Source organism: Euprymna scolopes, chromosome 18 (assembly GCF_053919585.1).
Source record: "Euprymna scolopes isolate OS-2025 chromosome 18, ASM5391958v1, whole genome shotgun sequence".
Taxonomy (NCBI): Eukaryota; Metazoa; Mollusca; class Cephalopoda; order Sepiida; family Sepiolidae; genus Euprymna; species Euprymna scolopes.
Window position 1 is genome coordinate 34,412,529 of NC_136499.1, and position 15,603 is coordinate 34,428,131.

General features: G+C 37.0%; 1 protein-coding gene across 3 annotated transcripts in view; it reads right to left on the bottom strand.

The window, feature by feature from the left end:
• The window catches only part of LOC145297583 (tyrosinase-like protein 2), a 95,251-nt gene that overhangs the window by 12,206 nt on the left and 67,442 nt on the right, over positions 1 to 15,603 (bottom strand). The window lies entirely within an intron of this gene.

A 15,603-nucleotide genomic window follows, 5' to 3' on the forward strand; every position in this document is an offset into this window, starting at 1 on the left:
GACTAGTATCTATATTTCATTATAGAAAGTTCAAGTTAAAATTCCCTCCGTTCAAATAACTTCGTTATCTTTATAATTTTAGCTATACTTCTAAATCTAATTTATAAAAATCATTTCGTTTGTGTGTCTGTCTGTTTCCATTTTTTCAAAGTGCATCTCCCCCGAGATGCAAGGTCGCAGAGCGGCACCAGGCGGGTTAAATGATTGCATCACTCTTTATCTGTGCCTAAACCTAAACATAGATTCCATGATCAAAGCTTCTTTCTTAGAACTGCACGCCTGTGAAATTGTCTTCCGTTTTCCTGCTTTCCAGCTGTCTATAATATGGTTGTCTTCAACGTGAACAAGTTTCTGATGAGCCGTTCCACTTAAGTTAACAAATTTACCGAACTTCCATTAGATTGATTACTATATTGTCCTTTTGACTACTCTACACTCTTTAAGCCTTATCCTTGAGTGGCCTATCGGCCTTGATAAGTGGTGACGCCTATGTAAAAAAAAAGAACCGTTGATTTCTGACTTTTTAGCTGGTAAAAATAGTTGCTAAGGGTTTAAGATTGAAAGAAAAATTGAACTTGGCAGGTGTAAATTGACTAAACGTGCTATTCTTTTTATTGTATGGAGTGTAGAGAGTGAATCTTTGGCCGCGTAACTCTGTCTTCCCTTATTTTGCCCTTTAGTCCTCACATACCATGAGTGATGTTTCTAACAAAGAGGGAAAGATTGCTGTTTTCTAGCTCAGAATCTATTTCATCTAACACTTATTGTTGGCAAGTTTTTGACCTTGAAGTAATGTTTTGTTTTAGTCCCTTATGTGACGCTATGTTCGACTGGGGTCGTTGAGTGCTGGGGCTAGGGAAAACAGGATAGATGACAAAAGAAAAGAAAGTAGGTTTAGCGAGTAATAAAGAAACTTATCAATAGACAATGGATAGAACATTGTTCTTAACACAGACAAAGAGAAGTAAGGGTAATGTTTAAATAAGAGTGTGACGAATGGCGATATCAAAATGACTGAAGATCGACACAATAAGATCGACACTTGACAGGGGGTTCAGTCGTTCGTTTAGTTAATTGCGGCTTAAACGCCGAGGTAGGCTGTTGAATTTTGGATATGACCGAGGGCTGTTGGTTGCTCGGAGTTTCTCGACGGAGATGGGGAGATGAACTGGCGGCAATAGACGAACTCAACCTCGATAGGATGTAGATGTTCATCCTAGCACGCAGAGGATTGATAAGGACATACACACATCGTTCACCCAACATATATGTGAAGCATCGACGTTAGTGTTTATTTTATTTTATTTTTATTTTATTTTTATTTTATTTCTATTTTATTTTATTATTTTATTTTATTTTTATTTTAATCTAATTTAATTTTAATTTTAATTTAATTTAATTTTAGTTTATTTTTATTTTATTTGTATTTATTTTATTTTTATTTTATTTTATTTTATTTTATTTTTATTTTAATTTAATTTAATTTTATTTTATTTTTATTTTAATTTAATTTAATTTTATTTTATTTTTATACTTGTGGACTAGTGCGCTCCCTATTGACGATCGCCAGTGAACAAGACGACGACACGGGCAGAAGTAAAGAATGAAGATGAAAAAGAAATCTACGACGCACAACATGTGGGGTAGCATCTTATATCAAGTGGCTTCATGCTCTGTCTGAAGCGATTTCCATAAACTATCATCTTGGCCAAGTGCATGCATCGCATTATTTTGTTTTAGATTTCTTTTTCTTTTCTTACTTTTCGAATTCCATGCAAACATATTAGATTTTATAGTTCGTTCTTTTTCTTTTGCTAATAGTCTCAGACAGTTCATATGTATATGATGACTCATTTTTCTTTTGTGTCTGAGTATGCTGACTAGCATCATATTTATCCTAGTAATAGAGTCTCATTGTCAGGTGTTGCCCCCCCCCTAGCTATCAGTTCCAGCCTTCCTGTTTCCATCGTTTTCTTAAAGGTGATAGTTTTATCGATTACATTGGACGTCACATTTGGCGGATTTTGTCCTAGGTTTTCTTCTAGACGATCTAGGTCATGGTACGTTCTTTTTTTTTCTTCTATTTTTGTCTGCATCTTTTGGTCGAGGTATAGTAGGCCATGTGTTCCTCGTGTCGATTTCCGATATCCGTTTTGCTCTTCGGTTATTAAAGGAGAAGTAGATTTGTTCATTCAATTGTGTCGTTAAAATATTCCACGCGGCGGAAGGAAATTTATCGGTTTGCAGTGTTTAGGATCGTTCCGTTATTTTTGAATTAATGTGTTTCCTTTCAGTTATCTTCTCCTATATCCATTATATATTTATGTATATATATATATATATATATATATTTTTTTTTTTTTTTCTGTGTTACCAAATAGAGCTTAGGCGTTTGGAAAATTTTTAATCATTGCAAGTTCAAATGCCATTTTAGTAGCAGCCAACTAGGCGGTCAAGTTTCAATCCTGGCTTGAGGTAGTTGCTAGTCTAGCGGCACTGAAAAGGTGTGATACAGCGAAACAGTCTATCTGTACTTCTTCTAATGCACTTACCACAGAAATGGGAATGTCAGAGTTATGGAATCCAAATAATAAGTAGAAAGCTCAGTTTAAGTTAAATACAATTTATTCGTGTCAGAAATTAAATTAATTACATATTGAATGTCCAAGCGATGTCTGCCATTTTGCCTTTTCTCTCTGTCTAGAGCTCTTCAATCTTTTTCTAGGATCTATAAAAAGCGATAATTGTTAATCTTTAATCTTTATTAGAGTTATTCCCTCTTTTGATCGCTATAACACCTTCCCTTTGAAATATGGTGCTTATAGAATATTTGATGTAGGTCTATTTGTAAAGTTGAAGTTTATTTGCATTATCGTTGCGTCCTTCACGTTGGACCTTTCTTCTCAAACTTGCTTTGTTTACTGCGTATTGCTTGAACACTTTGATGGTAATTCAAAAGTATCTAGTAAAATATTTAATGGAATGCTTATGTTATTTGATTGCCTCTTTAGAAGGTCTCAGTGACGAAGATGATTTGCATCTCTGACCCAAATAAATGACTGTACATCAACATCATAGATTACATAACCGGAACGACGTACCACGTGACCTTGTGCCCATTTTTCTGTACCATTGCACAGTCTTTTGCCAATACAGGTTTGCCTGGTAGGAATTTACATATAAGATGGCGATTGAATTAGTTTTCCATCATTTTATTCTCTTCGGAAGATTATCTGATGATGGACGAACAGCATCCATTGGTAAACGTATTTTTCTGTTCAGTACTTTAGCATGGATGAAAACTGCTGGGTCCTTCAGCCTCACTTTTTTTCTCACTTTGAGCTGGAACTTTTTTCAGGGAGATACTTTCCTCTCCTCTCACCGTTTTCTCTGCTTGAGCAAAAGCACAGTCGCCCATCCGTCCGAGTTCGGTCTTTTATTCCTCTCAAATCCCGGGAATTCTTGCGGTTAGTCTCGCCCTCTTTACCATAAAACCAACCACGCCCACCGCTTCTTCTTTCTCTCTCAGCCCCTTTGCATTGACAGCAATCAGAACAGACTTTCTGTCTTTTGGAGGTGAGTGCATTAGAAGAATTACTACTACACTTCTCCCTGATCCTATGATCACACATGGAACACTCGGGGGGGGTCTTTTGCGCCTTGTGATTCTTCGTGGCAGCACAATCATTGTGTCTATCAAGAATAGTACCAACACTTACGGTGCCTTCATCTGGAATGTCATCATCTTCACCCACGCTGGGCGTCTGCTCACCCAGCGTCTCATTACTGGTCACAAAAAGGTATGTCAGAGCAGGCCATTGATGGGCTCGGTCCTACATATAAGTCGCAGGTCTCTTATGTGGCGTGGCGTTCCATGGACCGATATATTTTGCATACTGGCATTCCCAGTCACACGTCCCACTCCACACTTTGTAGTACATCACCCGTTTTGTAGACAGTTTGTTGTTGATTGTCTATCGGTGTCGTTATTCCGTCAATTCCTTTAAACCGTGTGCAGTACCGATGAACGGTATTGGTAGGTACTGTAGCAGAGGACAAGTCATCCTTCGACGTAACGTTGTACCAATATACTGCATTTGGTATGGTATATCGTTTCCTGGCTGCAATCCTTTTGGCACTTCTATGACATCGCTCGAAAGTAGGGTTGTTCCAGCGTAGATCTTTAACTTTATCACGGGGAGCACCTCTTCTAGTTTATGTGTCATTGCTTCTTGCATCGATAAAAGTATATTCTGGAAGCACTCTGCCTTCTTTGCCCCCTGGCTGCCAGCAGTCTCTGGCAAAATGATTGGGACCTCAACACTTGTGGCACCGCACTGTAACTGCATCCTGGTCATGGGTTGAAGGTTGGTCTACAGGTACATAGGGAAGAATTCTGCGTTTCTTGATTGCTGCAGCGACGGGTTCCTCAACTTCTGCCTCCTCTGTCATAAGAGTCCGGGCACTCGCAAGAATCTGCTCCAGGGCCATCCGTTCCATTCTGGAACATCCCCGCAACTGTTGCCTCACAACTGGGGAGTCCTGACACGAAAACGCAACTGAGCCATCGATCAGAGGGTGTTTGTTCTATCAACCGTGCAAGATTCTGCAGTTCACCCAAGTATTCATCGACAGTTTCCCCCGGGCGCAACCGACGGGAGACAAAATTATCATATGCCACAAAAGAGCTCGGCGCAAAAGCTACGAGGTGGAATCGTTTTACTTGCTTCACAACCGCCCTTTAGTCATGGGTTAATCTCCGGTATATGGACAGCGCGCCACCTCTTAACCTGAGTATCAACATTGTCAACCCCACACATTTCAGACACCAGTTCCACCTATCCCAACGATTCGGACACTGTGTTAGCAGGTGAGATTACATGAAATTAAGAAATGAGACGGATATCAAATGCTTTGGTTGCCATTTATAAGCCGAAATAGCTTGAAAACTGCTGGGTCCTTCAGCCTCACTTTTTTTCTCACTTTGAGTCGTAGTAGTAGACATCCTCCACTGGTCCTGCGAAATCCACATGTATTCTCGACGAAGGTTGGTCTGTCTTTGGCCATGGTTTGTAGGTGATTGGTGATGCTTTAGCTGCTAAAGAACAACTCTTGCAAGAATCCGCCAAATTTGAGATGTCCAAATCCATATTTGGCCAGTATACATAACTCTGCATAAGGCTTTTCATCCTATTCTTCCCTGGATGTCCTGCGTGAAAATCTTAATATTCGTTTCTGTAAAGTCTTGGGTATAACCACCCTTTCACTATATACTAATACGTTGTCACACAAGGAGAAAATGTCCGCTATCTGTCGATGTTTTCCATTAATCACGTTAAACATAAGATTCTTGATCTCGCTGTCGTTTTTTAAAGAAGCGATCACAGTGTCTTCTAGTGGTTCGCTTTGACTTGGAATTAGCATTGACAATCCATCAGCATGACCAATTTTTTGTGAGTGTAGGTGTTCTAACTTAAAGTTATAATTAAGGAAGATCGTACCCCATCTCAGCAATCTCTTTGCTGTATACACAGGTAATCCTTTCTTCAATCCGAAGATAGTTAGGAGCGGTTTATGGTCGGTTTGCAAATTAAAAAAAAATCTTCCATGCAAATAACGATGGTACTTTGTTACTGCGAATATTATTGCGAGGGCTTCCTTCTCGATCTGTGAATAATGTTTTTCCGAAGGTAATAACGTGCGTGATGCATGTGCCACTGGTTTCTTGCTTCCATCCGGCATTCTGTGTAATATAAAGCGGCTATGTCATGAGAGCTTGCGTCGCTGGCAACTATGATACTTAATTTTGGATTGTAATGTGTAAGAGATAGATAAATCCTGTATCTGTGAAAATACTTTTAGTATGTGCTCTCTATGTTGTTCCTTGGATTTGCTGATGATAATTATATCGTCCAAGTATGCAGTTGCGAAATCGAGTCCGTCTAGCATAGTATCCATTATTTCTTGAAAAGTCGCCGGAGCGACCTTAACTCCAAATGCTAGTCTCTCAAATTTGTATAAACCCCTGTGGGTGTTTATGCAAAGTAGCTTTGAGCTATTTTCCTCAACGGGAATCTGAAGATAAGCCTCACTGAGATCGGTTTTAGAGAATATCTTACCTCCATTCAGTTTTGTGAAAATCTCCTTGGGACTAGGCAGTGGATAATGGTAGTCTTTCAAGACGGCGTTTAGCCCAGTCGAAAAGTCAGCGAAAACGCGGATTTCCTTCGATTTTTTTAACGTACACGGTAGGAGCTGCCCATTGGCTTAATTCCACTTTTGATAAGATGCCGATCTTGACTAGTCTGTCAAGTTCCTCAATAATTTTCTCTAGCGAAGCGAATCCTGAACACTGGTTCTGCATTTCAGTTTCAGTTCAAATTTGGCTGTTGCTTTCCTACATTTACCCAAGCTCGCTGAAAAAAAATCAGGAAAAAGCTTTTTTAGATCCACTTTAAGTTCTTGTTTTTCTGTAGAAAACGATTCTGCTTTTTGGTAAAAGGTGTTGATCAGTACATTCCACAGATTAAATTCCTGAAACCAATCGGTCCCAAATAAATTTTCTATGTTCTTGAGCACAAATAATTTAAGTTTTTTAGTTGTACCATTAAAAGTGACATTTGTAGTTAGTTCTCTGTTGCAATATTTTGGACGTAGAATGAGGTATGATCCCACACAGCCGGACGATTCTATTTATAAACGATGCTGCAAGGAACTGACGAATCGAAGTAATTCATGTTCTGCTACCAACCAATCAAAAACCAGAATTGCTCCATAAATATTAAACCTTTTCTGTAGTAATTTCACATGTTTTTTTCCGTCTCGACACGGTAAGAATATTTTGCTCTGTGGAACTGTCTACTACAAACAAGTCACCTCTCTGGACTTGTGTGTAACAACGAACCATCGGAAACTGTTCTGAAACTCAAAATGGCTTACACTTCTAGAATCTCCTTCAAAATTTATTTTTTCTCCAGTTACCGTTTTTGCTGACTTGCAAGTTTTATGTAAAATCGGCCTATTTAAATTTCTCCACGTCTGTAAATTTATTATCGATAAGTCGGACCCTGAGCCTAACTGTAATTTAACGTCCTTGTTTAAAATTCTAACTAAGACGTATTTTCGACTGTTATTTTCTTCTTTCTTATTCATTCTCGTCTGTTGAACCCGAATTTTACTTTTCTTCTGTCATTTGCAGTGTGAGCTTTTGTGTCTTAGTTTTTTTGCAATTAAAACATTCTTTGGTACGAAAAAGGCAATCCTTTGACCAATGCAAGTTTTCGCAGCGAAAACAAGGGGTTAAAGGCTTCTCTCGTGCCTAAATGGAAGATAGCGTCTAGTTTACGTTTTGTTTTTGGGAAAGTACACCTTAGTTCTTCTCTGTGTGTTCTTTATGTGTGCAATACCAGCTTCTTCGATGTCCTTTGAGTCCTTCTTGATACTAATGATTCTTTGGCAATCTTCCGTCAGCTTTTGTACAGTTAAGCCTGGTTCACTTTCCAGTTTTTGATAAAACTCTCCGACGGATCTCAGAGTCTCTTATCAAAGTTAACCCCTGGACGAATATGAGGCACTTGAAATCATCGGCACTAAATTCTGACAATTTAAAATCGTCACAGCGTTTGTTAACAATCGAGACGAAAGTCAAGTAGTCCACGTCGTCTTTTTTCGTCAGGTTCAAGCATGTCCACCGTCTGTGGAACAGCGACGATTTTGAACTAAATAATTCAGTTAGTCGTTTAACGGTTTCCGTAAACGTCAGATCGATAGTCTTTTGTGGCAAAATATAGTCGACGAATTTGTCGTGTTCCGTAGCCTCTAATTTGCTGAGTAACAAACGGACTTTATTTTGGTCTGCTCAATTTCCACAGTCGATATTGTACAGATCTTCATACCGTCTGAAATACGTTTCATATGTTTGATTTTCTTCAGGACAATAGGTGAAATTATTTATTGTACTTAGTACCGCACTCTGGGAAAACGCTGTATCGCTCTCTGTAGCTTGATTCTTATTCATTAAAACCTGGAGTAGTGCCTCAGTTCTTTCTTTCTGCTCTGTTTGCAATGCAAAAAGTCTGTCATCAGCTCTCTTTTGCACTTGGATCATTCTTTCTTCTGTTTGCTGTAGTCTATTGTCAGCTCTTCTTTGCTGGTCCATTTGAAATTCAATTAGACGTGTTATCATCTCTTTCACATTTCCATTGTGTCTCTTTATTTTCTTTTCTTGAAGAGAATTTTTTTTATTCTTTTAAGGGTATTTGTAACTTAAACGGAAGTCACAGCAAGGGAAAACTCTTATAATTTATGGATTAGGATACTCTTCAGTAGCTGTAGCAGAAGTGTAAAAATTATAGACTAATTTTACATACACTTATTTACTCGTTGACACGTGTTCCTTTTGTCTCTGATATGCCAATAGTTCAGAAATGGGGACAGATTTTTGTTTTATCGTAGAGAAAAAAAAGTACAATATACTGCATTCACCATACAATATACAACATGAAATATACAATACAATATAAAATATACAATATTACACATGCAATGTTAAATATACGATATAACACATGCAATGTAAAATATACAATATTACACATACAATGTAAAATATACGATATAACACATACAATGTAAAATATACAAGTGGACTTGTGTTCAGCAAAGTCACGGTTTTAAAAAAAAATGTTCCAGGTTCCAGTTTTCAATAATAGATATCGTTATGCGAGCAGTATTTTCCTCACTCCGCTGGTGAGCAAAAGTTTAACCAACCGAAAAGAGTCTTTATTTTAAAGTGCTTTAAAAAATTGACAGGTGAAAAAAAATAGAAGGTATCATTTTCTTTCAGTGTGCGTGCAGGCCGTTGCCAAAAAAAAAAATAAAAAATAAAAATGGGTTGGACGAGAAAAAAAAAAAAGAAAAACTTTTTTGAAGTCATCAAAACAAAAAATGGCTTCCCAGCCCGTAAAAAGAATATTTGCCTTTTTCACACTGCCTTCTTTCTTTTTCCTCTCTTGGTATAGTTCAAACAAACAACTAGTCAGTCACAATAACCACTTTGTCATAAAATAAGAATTCATTTCCCAAAATTTCTGTAACAGAGAAAAAAAATCTTCAACATAAAGTCCATATGTAATTTGCATAAACAATTGCGTCGACCCGTTCTACGGCAAATTAAATGGAGATTGCTTTTTTTACTCTTCTTTCTTTTTTAGCAAGCATGAAAAAAATTCCCACTTACAATTTCTTTAAGCAGATAAATTTACGTGTGTAGACTTTTCTTTTTTATATTGCAATTTTTCGTCGTTGAACTTTTGAGATTTTACGTTGTGACTTAGAGAGTTTGCAAATGACTATTTCGTACAGCTGGAGAGTTGAAGTTTTTGCGCGTGAGTTCTTTAAAAAAAATTTTTTTTTTACATCCTTGTTACATTGTAGTGGAGTCGGGAAAGATGAAAGTAGGAAAACACGACGACTGTTGAGAATACGAAGAACATTTATATCCAGAACAGGGTTAGTGATACAGGAAGATTAGTAAGTCCGTGGGGAGTCGTCTCTGTACGACACCCGGATAGCTCTCATTGAGCGGTCTATACTTGCTGCTTATATGGCTAATGGACAAGTCCATCTTAGTGATTATAAGGGCGTGTAGATCTCCCACAACAGTTAGTCTCGCCATAAAACCAACCACGCCTATCGCTTCTTCTTCTTCTTCTTCTTCTTCTTCTTCTTCTTCTTCTTCTCCCAGCTCCTGTGTATTGACAGTAAACAGAACAGACTTTCTGTCTTTGCGAGGTGAGTGCATTAGAAGAATTACTACTACAATAAAGCTTTCCATTTGGGCAATTTGGATTTGGGGTAGCTCTGTAGCTTCTTAGAAATATTTCTATGCTCTCTCGAGTAGTTCTTTCCAATTTTAATTTCAAGAGCGCTTTCTTAAATGTGTCGACAAAGAGTTCGGCTAAGCCATTTGATAGTAGGTGGAGATCTGAGATGCTGAATACTATTTTGTTTACAGAAGTCAGAAAGTAAATGCAGTACCATTATCAGAAACTAAGATTTCAGGAATGCCCAACCTGCTGAAAATTTCTTGCAGTTTCTTTACAGTTTCATTTTAGGTAGTATGGTTTATCTAGAAAACTTCTGACCACTTACTGTAAGCTTCAACCAATATTAAGTAATGTTACCCATTAATTGATCCTGCAAAGGCCATGTATAGTCGTGACCAAGGCATTTCTGGAGTAAACCATGTTGTTTTCCAAGGAGACTTCGCAACTAGTTGACATTTTGCACAACTTTTTATAAGTTCCTCCAATTACCTGCCCATGTTTCGCTAATACATATAGCCACGTGCCAATTGAAAAAGGGTTAAAGAGTGTACAGTATTCAATTGGACAATATAATAATCGTTAGTAATGCAAATTCGGTAAATTTGTTAACTTAAGTGGAACAGCCCATCAAGAACTTGTTTGCATTGGACTTGAAGCCAATCAGACTGTAGTAAGCTGGAAAGCAAGAAAAGTGTAACATTTCCAGATTCGTGCAGTTCTAAGAAAGAAGTTTTGTTCATGGAATCTATGTTTAGGTTTAGGCACAGATAAAGAGTGGGGGAATTGTTGATAGTGTTTTCAGCTAGACGAGTGTTTCTTGTGAAAGTTTGGCGAGGGGGGGCATAGACTGAAGCTTAGTCGAGCACTTGCCATGAAAATAACGATAAAGTAGAGACAAACTCGCAACATCTCTTCTGTGAGAAAGAGGTTGTAGGGAAGAGGACATCTCCTACGAGGCTACGAAGTCTATTTTGAACTCTATCAATGCAGGATAAGTCCTTTCTAGCAGCTCCTGCCCAGATGTGGCAACTGTACTCCATCCTTGGACGTACCTGGCTCTTATATAGATAGAGAATTGCATCAGCAGTGAGATATCTACTGGATCGATAAAAGGATACCACCATTTTTCCAGCGATCTTGGTGTTACAATATTTTTAAGGTAGAGTGCTTCCTGGGCCGTGTGTGTGATCGCGATAAATTCTACTTCACACGTAAAGAGAGATACAATCTGTTGCTTTTTAGATTTCCATGAAATAATAGGCCCATTTTCTGATAGTCTGAAACAATATCCAGATATACTTTTTCGATCTTCGTCGTTTCCCCAATCTGAATCCGAAAATCCTTCTAATTTTAGGGGATTTTTTGCTTTTCTAAATACTAACTTCTGTTCTTTAGTTCCTTTTAAATAACGCAGGACTTATTTAGCTCTGTTTAAATTCTTCATTGCCAATCTTGATAATTTTTGTGACAGTTTTATTACTGCATAGCATATGTCGGGTATCGTCGCAGTGATTAAATATTCAAGATTTCCTATGATTTCTCGGTATAATTTATCATCTATTATTTCAAATTCTGTGTGTATATTTTTAGTAATATCATTTTCGACCGGCGTAGAGCGTTTCTCGCACTCTCCCATTCCAAATTTTAATAGTATTTTGTCAATGTATCTCGATTGATTCACTGTAATAAGTCCTTTCCTTTGAGTAAATTCTATCCCCCAAAAAACAGAATATTTTGCCAAGATCGGTCATTTTGAATCTTTTACTTAATTTGTTCTTATCATCGGTCAACTGCATGTTTTTGGCCAGCTTGTGAGAGGAAAACATCGAACTTTCTGTAATAATGGATCTGCGACTGTAGCGTCCTGGATCATCTGTGAAGTGACAGGTAGCGATCTCACTGTAGAAACAATCGCATAGACAACTTCAAGTTCCACAGATATAACAACGATGACTGTGTCTTTTTGATGAGAAGAGATGAGTCTCGATAACGCATCTTCCTGGCCAATTTTATTGCTTGGTCGGTACTTTATAGAAAAGTCACTATCTAAAAGTATGGTTGCCCATCTTTGTAAGCGGTTTGCTGTATAAACTGGAATTCTTTTCATGGAACCAAAATTACTTAATAAACGCTTTTGGTCTGTGATCAGAGTAAGATGATGGCCACATAGCATTTTGTGATTTTTTACAGTGTAGATAATTGCTAGGACTTCTTTCTTAATTTGACTATACTTTGTTGCGTGTGCAATAACTTTTCGTTGTCATCAGGACAAACATATGATATTATTGCTCCGACGTCATAGTCTGAAGCATCCATCACAACAGTAATGTCTAATGATGGCTTGTAGTGTGTCAACAATAGACCATAACTTTTTTCTCAAATGATTCTTTGCATATGCTTGACCAATTCCATTTGGTATCTTTCTGTAAAAGACTATTTCGAGGTCCCCGTAACTTGTGTAATTTGGGTTAGAAAGAACCATAATGACTTACAAGGCCCAGAAAGGATCGTAATGTTGCAACATCCTTTGGAGGTGCCATGTACTTTATTGTCTGTATATTGGCCGGATCTGATCTTCGACCATTTTTGTCAAATATGAATACAAGGTAGTTTGGAAGAATTTGTAGTTATCTTGTCTTAAGTGAAATCCACATTGTTGAATTCGATCCAGCACGGAAGTAAGACGATGCATAAGTTCCTCTTGGGATGTGCCTGTAACGATAATATCATCAATGTAGGCGGAAATTGCTGGCAATCGTATGAGCATTGCATCATAGTTAGTTGGAATATTGCTGGATCTGACGAACCCAGATGGAAGGCGGTTAAAATGAAATAATCCCTTGTCGGTGTTGATAGTGAGAAGATTTTTGGAATCTTCATCCGCTTCCATTTGTAGATATGCATCTGTGAGGTCTAGTTTTGCAAAACAAGTTCGACCATTGAGTTTTGAGAACAGATCCTCCAGTACGGGTAGTGGATACTGATGTGTGTCCAGTCTGTCATTTAATCCTGCGCTGAAGTCCACACATAGGCGTACTTTGCCGTTAACTTTTTTCCCAATCACAATAGGTGCTGCCAAGGATGAGTAATTTGTAAGTTCGATTATTCCTTGTTGTAGACGACCCTATTTATTTCTACTGTGGCTACGTATAGTATCAGGCGCTTTAGTCCGAAGACTGGTTTTGCATCTGCCTTTAGTTTTAAAGTCGCTTTAACTTTAGAACAACATCCAAGTCCCTCTTGAAAAGACATTGCGGAACTTTGCTTTAAGTATATTCTTAAAATGTGTTTTAGCATCTGCTGCAGCATTAATATGGAAAGAATTTAAAAATAAGTTTAGGGGAACATTGAAAAGATCAAGTTCTTCAATAAAATCCAAATCAAGAAGTTCAAGGTTGATGCATCAGAAACAAAGCACCTGATTTTTTTTTTGTATGTTAACTCACCAGTTCCTTGATTTTGTTTCGCGATGCACCACAAACAACACAAGTTGTCTTCTTAAGAGTTGGTTTTCTCAATAACTCCCTTGTTAGATGTGACATTAAAGTAATATCCGAAGCGATATCAAACTAAAAGTTCACTGGCTTGTTGTTTAGCTCAACAAGTATATATTTTCTCCGAGCTTCACAATTTACGTTGAAAGTGGCAACAATTGAACTCGATGTGACTTTCTGAAAATGTCCAGGCGTTTTTCTGTGGTTTTTATCTCTTGGCTGTGCAGTATTCATCCTGGAAGTGTTGCGGTTATTTTTACCACAAAATGCGTCATTCATGGACAATGTTGACATTTGTGTCTTTTAAATGGGCAAAATATGAGCATAGTACATCTCTGCACATGACCAATAGGGTATTGACGGCTTATTTCTATTTCCAGTCGGGGATTTCACTGCCGATTTGATGTTAACAACCGATGGGGTTTGTTGTTGCACCATTGTTGTGTCTTGTTTTAGATTGATTCTGTGGTCAGAATTTGTACCGTTATTTCTTTATCTTTTCCAACAATAGACAGTAGACGTGTGCGAATGCATGCATCTTCTGGAAAATTTAACCCTGCGATGAAAATGAGACGTTTGAATTGATCCTCTGTCAGCGATTTCAGCCAAAGTTTTCGAATTATAGATTAACAATCCCAACATATTTGAAAAAATCGTCTTTAGAATTTTTCTTTAATTTCAAACAATTGCAGCGGATATTAAATAAAGATGCTGAACCACCAAAAATGTCTAATAACTGCGTCATCATTTCATCAAATGTGAAATCTCCTGTTTTTTCTCGGAAAGATGTAATTTGAATATAATTCATATTCTGCTGTGATCAGCTCACGAAATAGTGAACGTACTTTCCATACTTCATCCATGGATGCAAACTCATTTTGAAACGTATCTGTCCATCGGCCATACCAGGCAGTTAAGGTTTATTTTAAATCCTGATTGAATGAAAAATCCGTTATTGTGCTTGCTATGGTGTCCAGAGGAATTTATTTCGGCGTGTCCATCAATTGTTTGTTAAATTGAGCCGTTAAATTTTCTATTAAATTGTTTTGAGTTTTAAAAATTCTTCTTGCTAGTTTCGCAATATTTTTTCCAAATATTTTGGACACATGACGCAAATAATCCCAGAATTTTTTTATTTTCTTTTGTGCACAAAACTTTCTTTTTTTTGTTTGTTTGCAAGAAAGAAAGAAAGAAAGAAATGTTATCTTCCCGTGTGTTTGTATTTTTTTCGTGTGTTCACACAAAATAAATAAATAAATAAATAAATTTTCTGGAAAAAAGTATTTTTTATTTTACACAAAAAATTATTATAAAAAATATCGTATTTTTTCGTGTGTTCACAAAAGATTATTGCGCAAAATATTTTTTTCCGTTTGAGCGAAAAAGAAATTCTCCGATGCAGTCTTTTTTTTTGATCAAATGAATTTTTTGTTTTTGAGGTTTAGTATTTAATCCAATCTCATCCATGTCGCCATTTTTTTTGTGTCCAGAGAAAGAGGGATGTCGAAATGGAATACAAATAATAAGTAGACAAGCTCATTTTAAGTTAAATACAATTTATTCATGGAAGAAATTAAATTAATTACAGACAATATTTAATGTCCAAACGATGTCCGCCATGTTGCTTTTTCTCTCTGTATAGAACTCTCCAGTCCTTTTCCAGGATCTATAAAGGGCGATAACTGTAATTTTCTTCATTAGAGTTATTTCCCTTTTGATCGCTATAACACTATATGTATACACACATTATATATATGTAATGGGTGTAATAATAATAATAATAATAATAATAATAATAATAATGTGTATCCCTTGTTTTGAAACACAAATTCCAATTTGAAAAATTTTAACTTCCTTCAAATCCCGATGATCTATCTCGAATACTGTGCATTTTCATTAGGTTAGGTTTTTCTTATATACATGCTAGTGTTAATATTTATATATCCTCTTAAAGTTTATAAATTCGTCATTATGTAAACTTCAATTTCTGAACTATATATATATATATGCATAGGTATATGTATATATATATATATGCATAGGTATATGTATATATATATATATACTGTTTCGTTGTATCACAACTCATCAGCGCCGCTAGACTAGCACCTCTTCCAAGCCGAGGATTGAACCTAGAACCATCGCGTTGACAGTCGGTAGTTCTACTCATCGACCCACAGGAGTGGTGCTCGCGAATAACCTCGGCAAATGTCTATTTTAAACAAACATTCGTCCACCACTTTTATAGTGCTCAAACTGCTCATTTACAAACAAACATCGAG